The sequence below is a fragment of the Vespa crabro genome, chromosome 7 (genome assembly GCF_910589235.1).
Source record: "Vespa crabro chromosome 7, iyVesCrab1.2, whole genome shotgun sequence".
In the NCBI taxonomy this organism is placed as follows: domain Eukaryota; kingdom Metazoa; phylum Arthropoda; class Insecta; order Hymenoptera; family Vespidae; genus Vespa; species Vespa crabro.
Window position 1 is genome coordinate 3,846,392 of NC_060961.1, and position 13,455 is coordinate 3,859,846.

General features: G+C 34.9%; 1 protein-coding gene across 14 annotated transcripts in view; it reads right to left on the minus strand.

The window, feature by feature from the left end:
- Positions 1–13,455, minus strand: part of LOC124425507 (latrophilin Cirl-like) — a 662,270-nt gene that overhangs the window by 223,821 nt on the left and 424,994 nt on the right. The window lies entirely within an intron of this gene.

The window sequence follows — 13,455 nt, forward strand, 5'->3', positions numbered from 1 at the left end:
ATGTATATTCTGTCACGCTCTTAAGTCCATCGTATCTTTTCGAGCGTATCGTCTAGTAAGTAGATATCAGAGGGGGGATCAACCCCTACGTCAACGAGGGAGTCGTACTCGAAGAATGTCGCAAATGGGGCGCGATGCTGATTGGATAAAAGTAGATTCTAGCCAATCAGACGCAATTTCGAATGAACGATCCGGTTACGGTTGGCTTCCTGCTTTTACGAGCTTTCTTATCGTTTCGTCGATGATGACACTTAAGCCACACGCGATAATCGTTTGACAAGGACGACGAAAACGCGTGTAGTTTTGGTTATCTATGCGTTTAGCTTGAAATCCATTAAGATCGCATCTGATTTCATTCACCAAGGCATCATTGATTACTCTTACGTAGAGAAATTATTGATTCGATTCCATTCTTTTTTATATTTCGAATTTTAAAATAACTAAGGTTTCAATCATTAAATTACATTGTACGTGCAATGCAATTAATAATTATATATGTATATATATATATATATATATATATATATATATAATTCGTAGGTATACATAAGAAAAATTATAAATCATCGATAAATACTAACGGCTTTCGAATAAACGATGAAGCATTAACATTGGCTTAACAATGGCGTTCAGCGAAATCGCCGAATTTGATTCGCGATTCGAATGCCCGTTTAATGCTAATTCGCGAAGAGATAATGGAATCCTATTTGCTTTTATCCCCGTAAGAATGACCAGCACGACAGCGATCTATTTAATTTGTACGTAATTATCTTTGAATCCGGTTAATTCCCTTTTCATCTTTTTTTTATTTTTCTTCTTTCTTTTTTTTTTTATTTTTTATTATAGTCAAAATGTGAGATTTATTGATGAATATAACAAAACAGTCGCTGTAACACCTTCGATAAATAACGCGAGTCAAGTCGCGTCGCACGCAACGCATAGATACGACTACGTTGTTTCGCACAATGATACTCGTTCTATAAATAATAATTATTTCAGACCCGTTAATCAACGCGCTTAAAAGTTTTATCCGTTTGTCGTGAGAGTCAGTTCACGATTCTTCTATCTATGATTTTTTTTATTTTATTTTTTTGTTCTTTTTTCATTCCTTTTTTTTTTGTTTTTTTGTTTTTTTTTTTTTTTTTTTTTTTTATTCTGTATTGTACGTCCGATTTCCCAACGAAACGAGATAGATATAACGATTCCATAAAAAATTCTTGTTGAGATTTTTACGTTAAAATACAAGGGTTGTATGGGGTAGTGGCGAACAATAGGATCGTTGTTAAAGTATGAAACGCGAGCAGGATGCGTCATAGTTATGATCCGTATCGAGGTTAGTCCGGAAGACGAATACATATTTGCGTTCTTTCGTTTCATTTGTTTCAAATTATACTTCATAACGATGCATTGAATATCTCTAGCTTTTTGCTTTGAATAGAAAAATGCGATAAATAATAAATAAATTCTAGGAAAAAGATATAAGCTGGATAGACAAAAAAAAAGAAAAAAGAAAGAAAAGAAACAAGAAAAAGGTATTGAAGAGAAGATGACAAAACGATTATTGTATCCCAGCGAAATGTTAAAATAAAATAAAATTCTAATTTTATTAAATTCTAATTAATTAATATTATATAGAATGTTTTCGTTATGAATTACGATTATAATTATCTTAATTATAATTATAACCTTTTTCTTTTTTTTTTTTTTTTTTTTTTTCTTTTTTTACTTTTATTTAACGAACACAAATATATACATGTATTGTTCTGATTACAAAGAGATGAATTAAAGAAACGAACTAAAGGAATGACTTCTAAAGGAACATTTAAATAGTATGATATCATAAAAGAGAGAAGGAAAACGACAAGATGAGGTGCTTGAAAAACTTTAGCTCCGCGAATTGCCATAAATCGGAGACGAATCGTCCTTTCTATCCGTGGATATCGTTTGACGGGGGACAGGGTGAATTTTCTTTCGTGTCTTGGCAGCTCCATTATCCGCAACATCAATCGGAAATTCTCTCTGCCTTCCCGTCATCTCCCTCCTTGTCGTCGGCGTTGTCGTTGTCATCACAAGTCATGGGGGGATGAAAGAAAAAAATATATAAAAGAACTGCGAAGAGAGAGAGAGAGAGAGAGAGAGAGAGAGAGAGAGACTCTTGGAGCGATAGGGTATCATAGGAATGGAGGAAAAAAAGAAGAAAGAAAAAAAAAGAGGAAATGGGTTCGTTTAAAAGAATCCGAATGACTCGCGTGAGTTTCATCGAAACATATATATATATATATATATATATATTTATATATATATATATATATACACGCACACACTCATATATATATACACTATAGACTAACGATCGTGTGTCTTTGACGCGTACATCGCGCTTCCGAGCAAACGTGCGAGCAAGTTGGTCTCACAGCTGGGAAGGTGGTGTTAGGAGAGGGGTCGACCGTGTACGATGGCTGCGAGCATGGTGAAATGCGTGTATTCGAACAATTAGGTTTCAGGCCACCCTCCGTCTCCTTTTTCTTCCCCCACATTTTTTCTCTTTTTTCTCTTTCTCTCTCTTTCTTTTTCTTTCTCTCTCTTTTTCTCTCTCTATCTCAACGCTCGTGCCAACCCCCGTGATAATGTGTACGTACTAGAAACTCTCGTGTTTTCTGTTAACGTATCGCGAAAACATGAGAAATAACGTTTCCCATTGCCCTGCCATGACGCAAAGCGGCACGCTCTCTCTCTCTCTCTCTCTCTCTCTCTCTCTTTATCTCTCTCTCTCTCTTTCTCTTTTGCTCTTTTTCACTTGCCCTCGCAACCCACTGCTAATCGTACAAAGATATTTCCAGGCGGTGCTCGAACTCGTATTGTATCCACGTAATGTCTGCTCGTAGAATTACGTGCCGCTTGCGAAAACGCGCGTGTATATAGTAGAGAGAAAGAGAGAGAGAGAGAGAGAGAGAGAGAGAGAGAGAGAGAGAGAGACAGAGGGAGATAGAGAAAGGGAGAAAGAGAGAGAGGGAGAGAGAGAAAGAGAAATGTCACCCCGTTGGAGTTTGAACGTCGTCTATTCACCGACGCATTGCGATAACTGCTTTGTCGCGCGAGTTAATTCCAAGCTCGTCGATTTGGATAAGACGGATATCTCGTTAAACTGGATAGCAATTAATCTCGATTATAAATGATACATACATTTTATGCGACATGACACACTTACGTTTAATTCTTTTCTTTTTCTTTTGATCAACATTCATCTAGGTTTCCTTTTTTGTCATTTTTCATTACAACTAGGAAAGAAAAAGTCTATATGGGATATATGTAAAAAATTAGAAACGTCAAAGATACGAAAACAACTTAGGAAGAAATGTTAAAATTCGATTATGAATGAAGCAAAGGGTTAATGTATAATATAATTATTATCATGTTTAATTAATCACATAGAAATTTATGAAATAATGTAATCATTGTTAAATAAAATTCTCTTATCGTAAGATCGTATCGTTTTCGAATATAGCGTGAGACAAGTGAGATCGTAATTTCGATCAAAGTACAAATTTGAAAGATGTCATAATGTATTTATCTACGTTAAGTCTTACTTAAATCAAAATTTCGGTCTTTCGTCGTGCTTGATCTTACGATCGTCAAAACGACGTTGTTCTTCGACGCCAAGAAATAGGAAGGAGGACACGCTCAACGAAGCGTCGTCTATATTTCCGTCGAAACGACGCCGTTATCCGTAGTCGTTATACGAGTCGAAGGAACTGGGACTGGAAGACTAAGGGATGAAAGAGAAAGAGACAGAAAAAGTCGGAAACTGCTACGGAAATATAATATTCCTGTCAGAGCGAGGAAACAGAAATAATTTGATTAATGAAGGCTATTTAAAATAAGTCTTTAGCGTCGTCGGGTCAGGACGTTGCCGGCACTCGAGCGATTCTCGAAAGAATCGTTTCTTTCTCTTTTTCTTCTTCTTTTTTTCATTCTATTTTTTCTTTTTCTCTCTTCTTTCTTTAACAACCACGATCCTTCAAGAAACGACCTTTCCCTCTCTCACCCTTTTCTCTCTCTCTCTCTCTCTCTCTCTTACCCTCTTTTCTTTCTTTCCTTCTCTCTCGTTCTCTCTATTTCCCTTTCTCTCTCTCTCTCTCTCTCTCTCATCCTCTTTTCTTTCTTTCCTTCTCCTTCTTTCTCTCTATTTCCCTTGCTCCCCCTCTCTCTCTCTCTCTCTCTCTCTTTCTGTCTCTCTCTTTTTCTTGCCCCTTTTCCAGCTTCACGAGACGGTTGCAATGATAAACGTTGAACGTCCGGTTTCAAGCGCTTGGAATATGAATTATTTTTTTACCGTCCTTTGTGTACAGCCGCGATATAAGGTTTTAAATCCTATTATTCAATGGTAAAAAGATTGCGCGCGGCGATATCGGAATACGGCTCGTTACATGTAAATGCAAGGAGCGCTCGCTTTCGAGGACTACATTGGAATTATAAATTATAGACGGTCCCGCGAGCACCGTGTGCTCTCTCTCTCTCTCTCTCTCTCTCTCTCTCTTTCTCTATGTCTCTCTCTTTCTCTCTTTTCTCCTTTCCTTCTCTCGGTCCTTTCTCCCTCCCTCCCTCTCTCTCTCTCTCTCTCTCTCTCTCTCTTTCCCCGCACCGGTTTCCCGCCCCAATCCGAGCATCAATTAAAAAAGAGTGCCCGGCCAGGGAGTAAAGAATATTAATTTTCTCCGACTACGCAATTCTTGACGTTCGTTCGCATTCAAACGAGCGATCTCCGCGTCCACCACCGTGCGCTTTTTAAAATAAAGAAGGAAAAAAAGAAAGAAGAAACAAGAAAATGAGAAAAAAAGAGAGAAAAAGAAAGGAAGAAAAGAGAAGAAATTAAAGGGGACTGGACGATTGCCCACTCGCTCGAGCGAAAAAATATATAATCGACCTGTTCGTTATTTGAACACCAATTTTAGGAAAGAATTTCGTCCCTCCACTTTCTTCCTATTTTTATTCTTTTCTATTTATTATCCTATTTTTTCTTTTTCTTTTTTTTTTTTTTCAATGATTAAACGATGACATACTTTCGTTTTTGAACTTTTGATATTTAACGCGATCGGAATCAAAGTTCAGTCGACTTTTCCTCCGAGTACGTGATAACTGTTTTTATCTCGTTCTCTCTTTTCCTCTGTGTATATTTATATATATACATATATATATATATATATATGTATATGTAGATATATATTTATATATATACATTTTTCTCTTTTCCTCATTCGCTCTTGCGCCTTCAGGGAGCAAGAGCGGTCCTCTCTGTGTAATCGCGGTATTCAGAGGCGGCGAGGACTCGCATTAAAAAGAAAAACATGGGATGAAACGTAGCGCGGGAGATTTTTCCTCTCGTTCATTTTTACAAAGCATGTGCATCCACCATTAACCCTTTAGTATCAAGGTGCGATTGTTGGGACATAAAAATATTTCTAAAGCAGAGATATGTCTATAGACGTATATAAATAGAAATTTTTTATCATAGAGTTTTCTTTTCTCACATGATAAAAATGAATTCGTAATTTAGAAATAATTGTTTCATTGACAAGACGACAAAATGAATGGAAAGGAGTTCGATAAAAAAAGAAAAAGTTTGTTATTAATCGAAACGATAGGCTTAAAGCATAAATTCGAGAGATCCTTTTCAAGGGTAATAGAAAGTTTGGTTAAGGAAAATTTGTACGATAAAATGAAAATGATCCTTTATCTTTCTTCTATCTCTTTCTCAAAATGGGATTCCTTTTTTACTGATTTTCGTCGAGTGTCGTAAAACGAATCGAAACTCGTTATATTCTTTCCCCCATAATTGTAGAAAAGATATTAATAACTTTTCCGATATCAATAGGGTTTTATGATTACAAGGGAATCTCTCGAAACGTTCATTTTTCGTTTCACCAATGGATAGAAACGTGAGCTAGACCTTGTTCTCGTTTCTCATCGTTAAATACACATTATGTTCTGCCATTGCGATCGTATTCTATGATTTCCTTTGTTCCCGATAAATCATTCAGAGTAATCTAACCGCCGTTGCATCCATCGTGAACGAGCGTATCTCGAGTAACATTTTACGTTCTCCTCATCGAAGAAAGATTCCTTTCGATTCCACTTTAACAGATCGAACTTGACGTGACCTATTAATGATTATAGATGTTCGATATTTGTTGATATGACAAAGAAATACGTAAGTAGAAAGTTTGTAAATATTATATCACCAAAGGAATACTTATTAACAAAAAATATACACATTAGGAAAGATTTAAGAGCGATTGTAATCTCTATGTTTTCTTTTCTCTTTCTTTCGTTCGTTCTATTTGATTTAATGAGTCAGTCGTAGTTAGATCTTCGCATAGGAAAGGTCGCACGAGACTAAAGCATAACGATAAATCTTAGTTTTAATATTGTTCCCTTTTCAGTATTCTTTATACGATATGATAAGTAACATATAATTATATCTATCGTACTTTAATTAAAATATATGTTAACTGAGATTGGTATTATTTGAACAAAAATCTAATAATACGGTATTAAAATAATTTGCTTTCTAATCAAGGAGTTAAAACAAGACAACTTTGGAAAAAGACCCGGTAAAATAGGTTGAGTCACGTTTCCCTCTGAAAGTTAAAAATCAGGACGAACGAGGGCCGACGGATGTAGGAGACATAGAAAAAGACGTTCATCCACTCTCGACAAAGGGTAGGCTTGCCAAACGAGATACCTCTCACCCCCGTTTCAATCATCTTCCCTACTGTGGTGTCTCGACCTCCCAGAAGTTTTGCGAGGTAAGCAAGGACCGTGGAGGGCTACACCACAGGCTTCTTCTTCTTCTTCTTCTTTCCTTCTTCTTCTTCTTCTCTTTTACCTCCTCATCCTCTTTCCTTACCTCAAACACACAACGAGTACCACCGACCGATGAGCTTCCGCGTTTATATTTCACGATCTGCCCGCGGTGAATCGGCGCGCAAAGATTGTCAAAGGTCCTCCTTTAATTATCGGCTTGTATTTGGTATCTCGTTTTCTTCATCCTCCTTCACCTACCCCACCACCACACCTCCCTTTCCTGTTCGTCGTCGCTCGACGAATAGCTTTTGGCTGTCTTCCAACGGAAATTGTTTTTAAGATCGTATCCAGAGCGAAGGACCGACGAGGTACAACGAACGAGATTCGAAAGGAAGGAAGCTTTTGCTTGCGTTCCGGTTTCTATTCTCTTCTTATTTCTTCTCTTTCCTTTATGTTTTTTACTTTTTTTTTCTTTTTTTTTCTTTTTTTTTATCCCTTGTACAATTTCATTTTTCTTCCTTATTGTCGAATTTTATTTAAACTAAAACGAATAGATTTTCCTTTGATAATTATTAAAATATTATTGATTGATCGAAGTAATTATTCAGATAAGGAAAAGTCCGATAAAACGTTAGAAAAACATATATTTAATGTTAGATAATGGTTCTTGTATTGTAATAAGTCGTACAATTACAACGAACGCTTGTATCCCACGTTAGTCATAACCGAGTACATCGTTTATCATGAAGTCAGTCTACATTTTGTATTCGTATCGTTCCTATGTAAATTTCATACAAAGGGTCCTTGAATTGTTGTACGGCTACTATTTCTTCCTTTATGAATTATTTTGTCGTTATCTTTGTTATTATCAAATTTAAATTATATCGTAACATTGAAACGATTAATTTTTAATTGTAACATTAATATGATTCATTTTTAATCTTTAGTAATTAAACTGTTTTTATTCGATAGCACAGTGGTATTTAAAGAGTAATGAAAAAAAAAAAGAAAGAGAAAAAATAATGTTCTTGAAATAACCGATAACAAATCGGAAAATTTAATGGATCGATTTTACAATTATCCATATTTAAAAGCGAGCTTTAAAGATCTTATATATTCGTCCTTGATCTTTCGACGTTTATCTCGCTTGTTCTCTTCAAACTATTAGGAACCTTTTGATCTTGCTACATACTTACCTGTCTTTTATCGGGCTCTTCTCTATCGTTGGACGGGCAAAGATGAGTCAGATGTTTCTAACACAAACGTTGTTTAGAATGGAAAAATAGATAAGATCAAACTTTCGCCATTTTTATTTTCAATGTTTATTCGAGATAATTTCTAATTAAACTTTGATTCTTTAATAATTCGAGTCAATTTAATACTCACAGTTTATTTTATCGGTTCCGTTCAATATAAACAACAATCAACGTATTAAATTGAAAGGAAATTTTAAATCATCTTTTCAATAGAAACGTAATTATTGAAAACGGCTTTACTGTTTTTTGTACGCGCGCGAACATACGTATGGTATTGCATACGACCATATGTCATTGAACGAAACGTGATATATATATATATATAGTAAATTAGATTTATCTTTGAACATTTCATGAACTGTCGCTGTATTTTTCTTCGGCATCGTTCCCTCGTGCAGTTCGATCATTCCGCTTATCCCCATTGCTTCCATTTATACCTAGACATCTTTACTTCTAGTTTTATCTTCGAAAAGGGTCGAACGTATCATCGAAACCAACGAGTGCTTTTCGAAAATACCGAGAGATAAGAAATACCTTGCGATAATGACGAATATACTGAGGGATAGGTATTATAGATAAGATAGAAACAAATATATGTTTACAGATACGACTAACATAATCCCTTGGTTCGAAATAATATTCGAGATAGTTTCGAAAATAGTATACTTGTAAGTTATTGTTATTTTATTAACTCGTATCATATATATATATATATATACCAAATACATATATATATATATATATATACATATATATATATATATACTTGATATAATACATTTGTAGGTTAAAACAATGAACATACCCTTTTCGAAACATATCACAAGGTTTCATCTACGAGTATCTCTGTAGAACGTTTTCACCGATGTTTCTATAGATCCACCTTAGCTAACATATAAAACAAGAGAATTTAGAGAAAACATAGAAAGAAAACGTATCTTCTTTTCTCTCTCACTTCGATACATCGTATCGAAACGTTTTGAGTAGCCCTTTTTTAGTCTTATACATTCTTACCTTAACCCTCCTCGTTCCTGTATTATTCTGTCGAAGATATCGAGGGGCGATAAACGAAAAATAGAGATAAAAGAAACGAAGCTAGCTAGAAAGAAGATACAAGAACATCGATCCCATTCTTTATCTCTCTCTCTCTCTCTCTCTCTCTCTCTCTTTTTTTCTTTCGATTCATCATCTACAGTCGATCATTTTCCTTTCTACGAGTCTAGAAAATGTTCTTACGAATAGAGAATGTTCGAATTTTTGAATCGAAACGAAACTCGTCGTGCACTTTTGAAAATTTCTCACAAATATTCTCTTTGTAGAAAGCTCGACGTTACGAAATTCTACAAGTAGAAATTCGAATGGGGCCGATATATTTTTCTTTCCCCCGATTCTTTTCCTTTTCCTCTTTGCCATAGGTTTTCTTTGGTAGTTTCGATTGAAAGAAAGAAGAACGTCTTGTTCAAGTAAGAGAAACAAAGAATCCGCATTGAGAATTTTTTGTCTTCTTTTTTATTTGCTCGTGTTAAAAGAAAAAAGAAAAAAAAAGGAAGAAAGAAAAGAAAGAAAGAAAAAAACACATGTTTTTCTCTTTATAAGAAATTTCAATTAAGGTACTCCCCCCCCCCCCCTCCTCCCCATCCCCCGGTTATTTCATTCGTCCTATATTGAGATTTCACTTTTGTAGAAAGATCTACAAAGTCTTCATTTCATATTTTTCCAATTACTGTCCAATCTACAGTTGATTTTTCATTCCAACATCGAAATTTTAGTTATGAAATATGAAACAAAGGAGATCATTTATCGGCAGTATTCACTTTGTGAATCTTTTCTTTGACTTTTTCTTCGATTTCTTCTTTCACCTCATTTTAGCATTGATAACGAATTGAGAAGAAATACTATTTGCATGCAGGAACTCTCCTTAATCTTTCTCTTTCTTCTCCTTTGACTAAATTGTCGATTTCGTGACTGCGAAAATTGATGATTCCGAGAATTGATTGTTGGAGATATCGTTCGTCAAGATTGTACGTTTTCTTTTAAATACTTACAAAGTATTATTAAAGGAAGGAATTACATGAAGTAGAAAGAACGAAGATGTTAAAGGATCCTTCAGAGTTATCTTTTTTTGCACGTTAATCTTTCGATTTTATGACGACAGAAGGAAAAGCGTTGAGTTTCGTGAAATTCGTTTTTTTTTTTCTTTAATTTGTTTGTTTTTTTTTTTTTGTCTTTTTATTTTTTATTCATTACAACTTTAACTTGACTCGAAATGATCGTCACTTTAAAGGATATTCTTTTAATAGAAAATCGATAATAAATTTGATTAGAAGTTTTATCGACGAACGACAGACTTTTTCAGTCTTTTCAAAACATTTCCGTTTAATTCTAAGTTTTCATTTCGAACATTTGATATTTCAAACGTATCGTCGTTAAGAGATTCCAGTTTGAAAAACGGTACAAGTTTGGACAGAAAGCCGAGAGGCAGGAAATCAAATGAGAGAATATTGTGTGTAACGGCCACGGCAGCTAGTTAAGAAGTTCTCGAACGACTGTCGTATCGAAGCAGACACCATTGTCATCTTATAACGATGTAATAATAAAACCGAATCTCTAACGAGCGGATCGAGTAACCCGTAGACGTCTCTCCTGTCTCGAAAGTTATCTAACAAATATTTCAACTTTCGAGACACTACGCGTTTGGAAAACTATGTGGATTAATGGAAATAAAATATTGATGCATATATATATATATATATAATATATAAAAGTATATATAAAAGTATCAATGTTTTGATCTCTTTTATTCGTATATCAATGATTCAAATAAATATTTCGAGATAATAATTTACATTGGAATGTTATAGTTACGTATACACATAAATACATCCACGTTGATTATACATATGATCGCGATTGTGATACGAATATGTCTCCACTCGAAAAATGAAGCAAATTCCGAGTTCTTAATTAAGAGGAAAGAAAAGTACTATCGTTCCTTTTACCCTATCGTAAGGACGGGTCACGCACGGAACAACGTAACAATGCTAATCAGGATCTCAATGTATGCAGGCATGAGTAAGTATATATTTTTGAAGACCACGTTATCGAATTCTCGCTTCGTCGGTTGCGTTTTATGCGTCTCGGAAATCTAAATATGCGATATATGTAGGTACATTCAAGTTTTATCATCTTGGGACAGGAATGCTACATGTAAAATTTGTACTTTGTTGATAATAATTAACGATATATAAAATGTGTACTTTAATTTTTAAAGAGCCAACATGCACGGAGATGCCAACATGCAAATTCGTAGAATAGTCCTACTCATTAGTTGATGGCAAACAAATCATGGAATAGCACGAATGGAATAGAACGATCATAAAATATAGAACGACTCTTAATCGAAGTAACGACCGTGGAGAAAATATTAAGAAAATATTACTTTAAAAAACAAAACAAAGCTTAAAAGTATTACAGGAGATCGGTGAAACGATAAAAAGTTTGACAGGCAAAAAAGGATTTCGAGAGACGTCAAAACTGTGCAAAATGTTGATAAGATAATGGCGTGCCTGAGACGTTCGAGAACATTGAAAGGATCTTCTAGAGCACATCGTTGTCTTTCCTTCGTCTAATCGATCACTTTCATTACAATATCATTAACTCGAGTTGGATTCTCTTCAATTTCTCACGATGTGTTCCATGAGCGAGCTCGAGCGAGTTTTGGACCTCTCTTTGGTCTTAACGATATTTCATTCAAATCGTCGTTCTGAAAAGTATTGATGACTTGGCGAGTTTTATCGCGTCATCGGTAAAGGAAGCCAACATGGACGAATCCTTTGGTCGTCCTTGGTGGTTTGCAAACAACGAAGAACCCTTTAGTTTATGCGAATGCATCGCGAGCTTTATCGTTGCTCGATCGATTGGTTGTCCTCTTAAAAAAGAGGCAGGTGTCTCTACGAAACGATTTCGAAAATTCTAACTCGAGGATCGAGCTCGATGATGTTCCCTATCGATCGTCCCTTTTACAAACGGTTGGTCGAATTCGATAACTCGGGGAACAGTCTGGCTTGGTTCGAAACTACGATTTTAGCTCGTGTATTGGATTGTAGAAGATAACGACGAAATGAGAACGAGGACGATGTAGTTAGGACGATCCTCTGGCGCCAAGATACAATTCGAACAATACGAGAATTCGTAGCCTTGTTTTATTATCCGTATTACTTAATCGAAGATATTTTCCAAGCGTTATTCTACAATGATTCTATATTAATGGCAAAAAATCTTAAGCAAGTAATTACAGAAGTGAATGATAAAGTACTGTAATAATTTTATAGAAAGTTCCTTTATTTTTTTTCTTTTTTTTTTTTTCTTTAGATTTAGAAATATATTTTATGTTTTATGATATATTAACAATCGGAGAGTACATCGTTAAAGAAAATTCAAAGCTTTAACAACCTCGTTTTCGAAACGAAACCAATTTTATTTATTTCATAGCACAAGGAAGAGTTATGATCACTGGGACATTCTGCACATTGCATTTTCGTAGAATTCAAAGAATTGTTGGATCGTAACATAGGAGAAACTGGTTTCTAAACAATAACAGAAAAATGATCGAGATGGCAGCTATTGTCTGACTCGGGACAGTGTCCGAATACGATCACTATCGATTTCATGGAATAAGCGAAGAGTAGGTAGTGTAACAGTGCGAATTAAGGGAATATCTGGAGAGACAAGGTAGCTATGTTATGACTTCGGATGTTATCGGTATCGAACAGTTCTACCGTTCGTTATATTGTATACAGACACTATAGTACTCATTATCGCGAATAGACATATGTTACGAGAGATAAGCAGAACAGGATCTTTGTTACTTTAATATAATTTTATTATATTTATTTAACAACTTATGAAATATAACTTGCGAGACACATTGAAAAGTATAATCATTAATATTTTGATTATAATATTATACGATAACTGTAGATAATAAAAACGAGATCGTAAGAAAATGTTCAATGATATCGTTATAAAAGAGAATATCATGAATAAAAAATGATGACAATGGATCGATATAAAAGAGATTTTATTGCCTGAACACTTAAATATATTGCACACAATCGGATTATTATTCTCACTCTTGAGTCGAAAAACGAAGATGAAAATAAGGAAAATCTAGTTCGTTTTCTTGGAAAGTAGAAGGAAGATCTAAGAAGGATCTCTCGATCCGTAATAAAAATTCCAGTCCGCATTGATATGCATCTACAAGATTCCAAATGCGGCAGACGCGCATTTCTCAACGTTCATTTCGTGCGATTTCAGGACTTTCCGGTGGAATCTCGTAAAAGCAAATTCTTTTACTAAGAGTCTAAGAGTCTTTCGTACTTGTTTTCGTACTTTC